The following is an 8,653-nucleotide window of genomic DNA, read 5'->3' on the forward strand; positions in this document are numbered from 1 at the left end:
TCTCTGCAACATTTTAAAATCAATTATAGAACTTCTCAAAATTTCACTAAGTTAAAGAGCTTGACAGTTTTGTGAAGGAATTCTCCCTCCTCCTGTCTTGTTTTGTCACTGTTGTGACAGACTGTAATGGCTTGTAGGATGGTGGGAGGCAACTCGGAAGAGCAGTGAACTCAGGAATACTGTGCTTATCCTCTGTAAGTTCCCAAATGATGTCCCAGTAGACTGATGGAATAGTGCTTCTTGAGAGCAAACATTTTCCCTTTTGGAGGTCAGTGTATCCATAAGGCTTCATAGTGATTTGTGCAGGAGCAGGTTAAGCTGGCAAGGAGGGAGAGCTACAAACTGGTTTATGCATTTTCATTTGAGAAGAATCCACTGGTCAAGAGATGGGAACTGTGCCAGAGAATGTTTGGAGCTGCCAGCTTGGTGTAAGGGGGCTAAGAAGTGGATTTAACTGTGGAGGTTTAAAGGATGGCTGGTCCCCAGCTGTATCAATTCCCAGGGATTATTGCTTCTGCTGCAAAGGTAGCAAAGCAGCATTCACATCAGTCCTTTGGCTGCCCCAGGTCACTATCTAGTATTTCAGCATAAAACCCACCTCAAACAATTTATAAAATTGTGTTAGGTAGTGGACTGACAGGCAGACCCATGTACTCTACCACTGCCTGCTCTATTGGGGTAGCAATCCGTGGCAGGAGGTGCAGAAAAGAAGCATTCAACAAGCTACAGATATTTTTATCTCAGCTAAATAAATCTTCCAGAGTTTGTCTGCCACTCATCTTGGAAGAGGTGGAATCAAGGGAGAGCCTGGTAGTGAGTGGGGGCCAGCTGGAAACCACTTCTGCCTTCTCCTGTACCATTGGCACACTTCAGAGTATGAATTTCCTAAAATAGACACAGGGTGCTCTTGAACATCCCTACCACACTGACCTGCATAATCTGAGAAACTTCTGTCTGAGTTTGGTTGTTGTTATGAAGTTCTTATTTTACTCTGGCTAGAAATATTGTTGTATCATACATGCTTTTTTTACCCATGTGCATTCATTTTTGTAGGTGAGACTCTGTCACATCCCTTCAGATGAAAAACAATTGTTAGCTCCTAAGTTTTGATGGTTAGTGATTGAAATATAAAATATATGAGTCAAGGATTGAAGTTTTTTTAGAACAAACCATTCTGGCTGTCTTGTCTTTAAATGTATGGGTTAAAAGAAAATTATCAGCAATAGAAAAAAAATGCATATAAATGGGGAAACACAGGGAAAAAGTACTGGAGACATGTAAAATGCTCTAATGGTCAGGTTGGGTTAGAAAAAAAAGGTTGGTTTGGGAGTTGTGTTTCAGGAGAAGGATGTGATCTGATCAGAAATTCCAAAAGAACTGAACTCAAAGAAAGGCTCTGATAGGATGGTGAAAAGGAGAAAGGCCTTGTTCTTTTATAGATCCATGTATTTATTGTGGCATGAAGTAAGTAGTGATGGAATCTTAATGATCTGTGTCCATATGCCTGACGTGTTTTTTGTTTACTTAACTCTACTGAGAACTTGTAGAGTGCTTGTAGTGGAGAGCTTGCACTTCAGGAATAAGTTCTGGGAGGTAATATATTTCAACCCTGAGAGACCAGCCTTAAATCCTGTGGGGACAGAAACTGATTCCATCTTTTGGATGCCAAGGAGAGGATGCAGAAGCTGAAAACTAGAGACATCAGGTGAGTGAGTAAGTGTGCTGATCCTTCCCACATTCCAGAAGGTTTAGATTGGAGGGAGGTCACTGGCTGCATCTTGCCCTGTTTGGCCATGCACAGCTCTATAACAACGAAGTCTTGCTCTGTTCTATGTCTTCCTCTAAAAATGCAAGGTAAGCCTATTTCTATCAACTCATAATTATTTTATGCAAGACACTCCATGTTTATTCCTTATGGCTTTCTTTCCCACATTTTACTTGTTGTGGCAAGGGCACGAGGCTGTTCCCAGGATCTCACTAAGTTTGCATTAACAAACCTGTGATCCAGAAGAAAAGTCTTAACCAGGGAAATGAAATATGGATGAGGGAGGCTTGAAAGGCTACTGATAAAATGCCAAAGCATGGCCAGATATCTCCTGCACGTGTGTGTGGGTATGAAATACTGGGAAAACCTAGGACAGGAGTCCTCTATTTGCCATACAGTGGAGGGAAAGGACAGTTTGAACTGTGTTTTCACTGTCACAGAACACCCAAAATAACCTGAAGCTTTAAGTGCTGGTCCTGTATATTCCTTATCCTTCTCTAAAAATACTCAGTGGTCCTTAGGATGGCTCCTGCTGGTGTTTGCAGGCTTGACCACTTAACCCTGATGTCTGAACCACAGTTTTTCAGGAACCTTCCTGCCTTTAGGGTGGTTTATTGGATCTTGAGTGTAGTTGCAGTTCCCAGAAGCAGTAGAGACCCTTCTCTGAGTGAATTGACTTCTGTGGCCTACTCATGCTCACAAAAGCATAAAACTGCAAGGAAATGGCAGTTTTGATAAAAAAGCAGCAGGCTGGCGAGAACTGAGCAGAGAGGAACTTGCTTAGTGCTGCAGGGCTGCCTTCAGTAGGAAATAAAGTTAATTGTCATCTGGCCTAAGTTAAATGGATGACCTCATGAGCAATAATGTGTTTAATCACAAAGCCACTAGAAACATCTTGACATGAGATGGAATTGCTTTGTCAGAAGTTGTTCTAAAGGGATCACGAACAGAAGCAGTGAGGATAAAACATGCCGTCAGTACAGAATAAACTTTGCTGTGTCTCTCCTTCCTCACTGGCTTGCTGTGAAACAGTGGAACAAAGGTGCTGCCATCTGAAAGGTACAACCTGCCTTGAAAATTTAGATCAATTGCACAGTAGAAAGATGGGGACCATAAAAAATACTTAATTGCAGAGCCCCACTTCATGTCTGAGATCCTGAGTGATATTTTAAAAATATATCTGAATGAATTACTCACCACTTGTGTGGTGGCTGGAACTCTGAGTTAATTGAATAACCTAGTGATTATGTCCAGTAAAGAACAAAAAATGAGAGAGAAGGGAAGAGAAGGGAAGGAAAAAGAAAAGGAAAAAGGAAAGGAAAAAAGAAAGGAAAAGGAAATACAGTCTTCACAAATCTCTCAAAGAAACTATCATTTTCTATTATTCTCTTGGAAGAACTGCTCTTGAGTGACTAAGTTAAATAACACAAGCAAAAGATGATGATTCATGCTGCTTTTCCTGATAGTTTCTAGTGTTCAAAAGCCAGTATCACAGCTGCAGCTTTGAATAAATGCGTGGGGAAAGGAATAAAATTATAGTAGGTATGTTAGCGTAATGTTCCCAATGTGCAGCCTGTGTATGTGATTACCTAATATTCCTTACCAGCTGTTTCTTAACATTAGTCATAGTGATCTAAAACAACCACCCTCTCTTCATTTATCTCAGTAAACATTGTTCTTTTTTTTGAAGAGGTAAGCTGTTTAGGAACAAAAGTTATTCCCTCCTCCCCTTCAGCTTTTTCGTCTGCATGTCGTAATTGTCTTGAATTGGAAACAGCTATAGCTGACCGTGTAAGTAATAAACAGTGAGGAAATATTTAAATATGGTAATAGCTATATTTGAGTATCATTATGAATATGTTTCCTAGTAGCGTCTAGAAAATGCAAGGCTCTGTTCTCATGCCAGGACAAAACTAAGATAAGAGGAGGAAATGTTTTCATTTTCTTGTTTAACACCACACTTCTGTCTTTCCAAATGGAATCAAGATACTCTCTATAATTCAGTGTTTATCTTCTCATTTGAAGCTGCTTGTACTGTGCAAGCATTTTGGTTTTATTTCAAATGTGCTTTGTCACAATTGATAACCTGTTCATGCTAGCACTTTCCTAAGTGTCTGTCCTACTTACTGATGGTGAGCAGTGCTTTATTACTGCAAAACTCCCACGAAACTCAGTGGGATATATGTTTCCAAATACACTGGGACACATTCAATGGAGACAAGTGCTGCTCAGGGTGAAGAGAATCTGCTCAAGGTCTGTCTGAAGAGGAAATGACAGGAGTGCTTGTGAGACTGAGAAGAGGCAGCAAGTGGATCTCCTCTCTCTGTGGCTTCAAGTACACTCTCTAGGTTGGGTGGTGATCTTCAGTGACAAGGCAAGCTGCACACCAAAACCTCTCTGTAGCTGAAACCACAAGACTCCTTCCTATCTCCAGAAGAAGGCCAGAGTCAAGACATGAAATGATAATGGGTCATAAGCTGATCATAAGCAACCTGGGTTGGACCATGTGATCTCTAAGAGAGCTTCTTTGTTTTTGTATTGCATCAATGTGAGCAAGGCTGCAATTCCGTCCAGCACTTAAAAGCAATTATTTCTCCATGGTTTGTCTAAGGAAAGGCCATATTAATCTATATTCTAGGATGTGTGTGGCACTGAAATGAAAGCTGAAATGTCCTACCTGATCTTGAGCACAGAAATGATTGACAGGAATTCTTTCTTGTCAGCTGTCAGTAACAAGACACCTTTGTGCTCCTCTGCAAAAATAAAGAATTCATGAAACAGAAATCAATTCTATCTGAAAAATTTTATGAATAAGAATTTAGAAGAAGCAATTAAAAACCCTGAACAAAAAGAAACTCAAAGGATTAACCAATGTGGAGAAATAATCAAACTGGGCATATATGGAGGGCAAAAATACCCTATTTGCAAGTTTGAAAGCTAGTACAGATATCAAGGAAGAGTGTAGAGAATGGCTCAGCTGGGGTTTGATTAAAGATCAGTGAGGAGGTCTCATTAACATGTAATGTGCAGTGCACATAACTCTTTGTCAACATGTATCTGGTGCAAAATCAAGGTTGATTTCTGCAAATAAAACCACTCATTTTTTCTTTTATCTTACTGCTAGCCTACTCAAACTGTGTCTTCTTATTCTGTCAGTATCATGTTCCTGATTAAACTGATGGACAACACAGAAGAGGAGTCTTCTAACCTCAGATTATTTGTTCTTTTTAATTTTTTTTTGAAGAAAAATCAACAGCTAAGAGAAATTCAAGTATTTTTTTCAGTACCTGCTGCTGTGTAGCTGATAGCCAAAGCTCTTTATAGAAAGCAGTGTTAAATATGAAGTCCCAGAAAATCAAGCGTGCCATTCATAGACAGTAAAGAAGCCTTCAAAACTGCAGCCCATTGATCAGTGCCACACATTCTGCCCTTAAAGTTGTTTAATGTGTGCAGAACACCGGCGTGAAGCATGTACAGTCATTGTTTCTCTTTGTACTTCCATTTATATGTTTGGTGCTGCACCAGAAAGAGATGTGTCAGCTGAAGCATATGTTGGGATACCTGACAGAGTAAAATTCCAGACACAGAATTCAAATACCGAGTTCAGGTCTTTTTTTTGTGTAGGTAACCAGATGCTATTTAACAAAAAGATGCCACATAATTATTCACAGGGAAAATATTTGTAGTGAACACATAAGCAATGAAAGCACGCGTTCTCGAATAGTTTGAAAACAACAGTGTAAATGCAATTTATTTCTGAGGAAGTTTAATCCAGCATACTGCCATACCAGCTCACACTCCTGCTGTTGCCTGTACATTGTGTTTATGAAAAGTAACAGCTGCAACATCTGTTATCATCACAGCATATTTTCAGCACAGCATTAACCCACATTTATACCATTTACATGGTCTTTCTCTTCTCCTCGTCTCTTTATCTGAGACAACTACCAATCCTTCAATGCAAACACGCTGTGCTTAAATAGCCTGAGCCTCCAGAAATTGAAAGACATTTGCAATATATCGGGATCTATTGCCAAATCCTTCTTGACTGGGAACATACAGAAAACTCTGGCTGGGAAAACCTCAGCAATTAAAAGCATTCAGGGTTCTTGAAAATTAATACTTTCTTCATTTTAGTTTATCTGATTCAACAAGGATGTCCCCTGAAGTCAAAATGTCAATATTTCTGGTGTGTCAGCAAAGACAGTAACCTATCTCCTGAATTTCCACAAAGCATGTTTTCTTCTTAAACCAGTTGAATCAAGCAAGGGATTTAAAAGCATCTTCATTTTCACTAGTTTGTGGTTTTGTTGGTTTTTTTATTTTTTTGGGTTTTTTTTTGGGGGGGGGGGGTTGTGTTTTTTTTTTTTTTTTTGTTGTTTGTTTGTTTGTTGGTTTGTTTTTGTTTTTGTTTCTTTCTTTTCTTAAAAAAAATCTTGGTACTTACCAGGAAGGAACAGTAATCAGCCAGCTAACAGGTAAGTCATACATTAAAATTTCATGGTCCTCTCACAATGTCCTCCGTATTTATAAATCTGCTGTGAAATTTACCTCTAATTTTAGTAGGGCCTTGTCTACTGGAAAGATGAAGAAATAGCAACTGTTTGTCATCAGGCTGTTACAGATGAGGAGAGCTGAGTCTGATGACATATCGTTGGTGTCCTTTTTTCACTTTCATTCATTTGTGGGTGTTTGGTTTTCTCTCCAAGCCTGACAGTTTGATTCATGGGTTATTTGAGCTGACCAGTGTTGTGTAATATCAACCTCTATGCAACACACAGGGTCACACCTGCACATTTAGCTAGCTAGGTCAGCGTTGCTCCATATATCCTCCTTCACCACTCAAATATAGAAAGAGTTCATTACCAATGTGAGCATAACATGGTTTCAAAACCATTCCAAAATGAAAGCCCCAGCATTTAATGATCTATGACTAATTGCTGATGTCTCAGGTGATTGCTTCCCTCCGTAAACTCTGCTAGAGTTTAACTCTTGATGGTCATTGACAATATTGATAATTATTGATAGTCATCTAAGATTGCTGTCTGTGTTCACCCTGTCCAGGCAAAACAGCCAACTAAGAAACTCATATGTTTCTTCCTAATATGATCTGAAGAGGGTATAGTTGAGATGTCTGTACTGTGGGACTGTTTGAAATTGTGTTAGTGTTCAACTTGGGTCACTATCTGTGATCTGTCTTGTTATTAAATAGGCATAGTAGCATCTTCATGGAATAATAGTACTACTCAGAACCTCATATTAAAATAAGTCTTGTTTTTACATCTACACTATAAATATCTGCAAAATCCCTATGACTTAGTAGTAATTTTAGTAATTTAGTAGTAATTTTCTGAATGAGAGAGTAACAAGCTGTTGATTATATACTTCAACCTGTATATCACTGCAAGCTGCTTACTCCTTTGTTACTAATTGTTAGCTTGCTATTAAACAATACTGTGTCAGGCATGGTGCATCTAGAGAAAACTCTAACATAAAAACCTTATAGAAATCATATTTCAGGGAAATCAGGGGTGCATATAGTTGCAGTTCCTTTCCTATTCAGTATCTGAAAGTATATTGTTCTCATCATCCTGTACTTAGATTTTTCACCATAGTCTCAAGTACAGCAGCAGTTTCTGAAAGTCAGAGATTACATTTCATATAATAATGAAATAAAAGGTAAATAAGGATATGAAGGTTTGTATACTTATAGATCAGGATGGAAGTTTTTGCTTGCACTCATTTCCATATACATTTCTGAACTGATCATGCTGCTATAAGAGCAAAAGCCCTTCCCTGAAGAGTTTAATAAACAGCTGTCCTTGTTTCCAGAATGCATGAAGCTTAAGGGGAGAGGAGAGAGTCATAGTTTCAAGCAACATTTTAAACTGTCAATAAAAATCCATAGACATTATTGAGTGATTTTAACAAATATTGGATACCCAGTTTCCATGTAATGCAAGTAATATGCTGGGAGGGAAGGGTGATAGGGCTAAACTGAGACCTTTGATTACATGGCCACCTGTTCAGGTAAGGGAAAGGTGATTCACTGGGTGGGAAAAATCTGCCTTTGCTTCCTGTGCCACAAGGAACCATTGTGCTACTTGAGCAAGGACAGTCAAAATGAAACAGGGTGAAGCTGTTCACTGTCTGGGAGGTGTAACATATGGGGTCAGGCCAGAGCATGTGCACAGCTGCTTCCCTGCTCTGTGCCCCAGTGTGCATGTGAAGTCTCAGCCAGGTTTCTGCAATGCCTTCAGTGGAAGGGAAACTTGTTCAAACTCGACGTACGCTCTTCTATCTGCATTTAAGTTACAATTAATAGCATGAATTATTGTTTAATCTTCTAAAGGATTTTTTATCATTTAACAGAATGACTGCCATGTGAAATATAGACAATAAAATATTGATGGTGTTCATGCAGTAGCTGGGAGCAACACTCCTTTAGCTCAAGAAGTTGCAGGATGAAATTCTGTGTCTGGTGTTATACAAAGAGATCAGAACACACTGGCCCTGTTGGCCTGAATAATCTATGAAACACCTCAATAAAGGTAGCACCTTATACACTAAGAAGACAAATCTCAAACCCAGACATTGATTTTTTTTTTGTCTTTGTTTAATAGTGTACAAGGATAAAGAAATAAGAACAGGGATGAAAAAAATAATGGCACTTTGAAAGTAGAACATATAAGAACAAGAGACAATAAAAAGTTATGAGAACATATTAATCACACACACTCTCACCATCTGTTGACTCCATATATATACCCCATCCTACTACTCCATATGCTACTTGAAGATAAATACATATAATGATGGATAACAAGCAAAAAATAGCACACAAAAGGTCTAACATACACATAGTAAATAAGCATATGGCATAATGAC

The sequence above is a fragment of the Sturnus vulgaris genome, chromosome 1 (genome assembly GCF_052056855.1).
Source record: "Sturnus vulgaris isolate bStuVul1 chromosome 1, bStuVul1.hap1, whole genome shotgun sequence".
Taxonomy (NCBI): Eukaryota; Metazoa; Chordata; class Aves; order Passeriformes; family Sturnidae; genus Sturnus; species Sturnus vulgaris.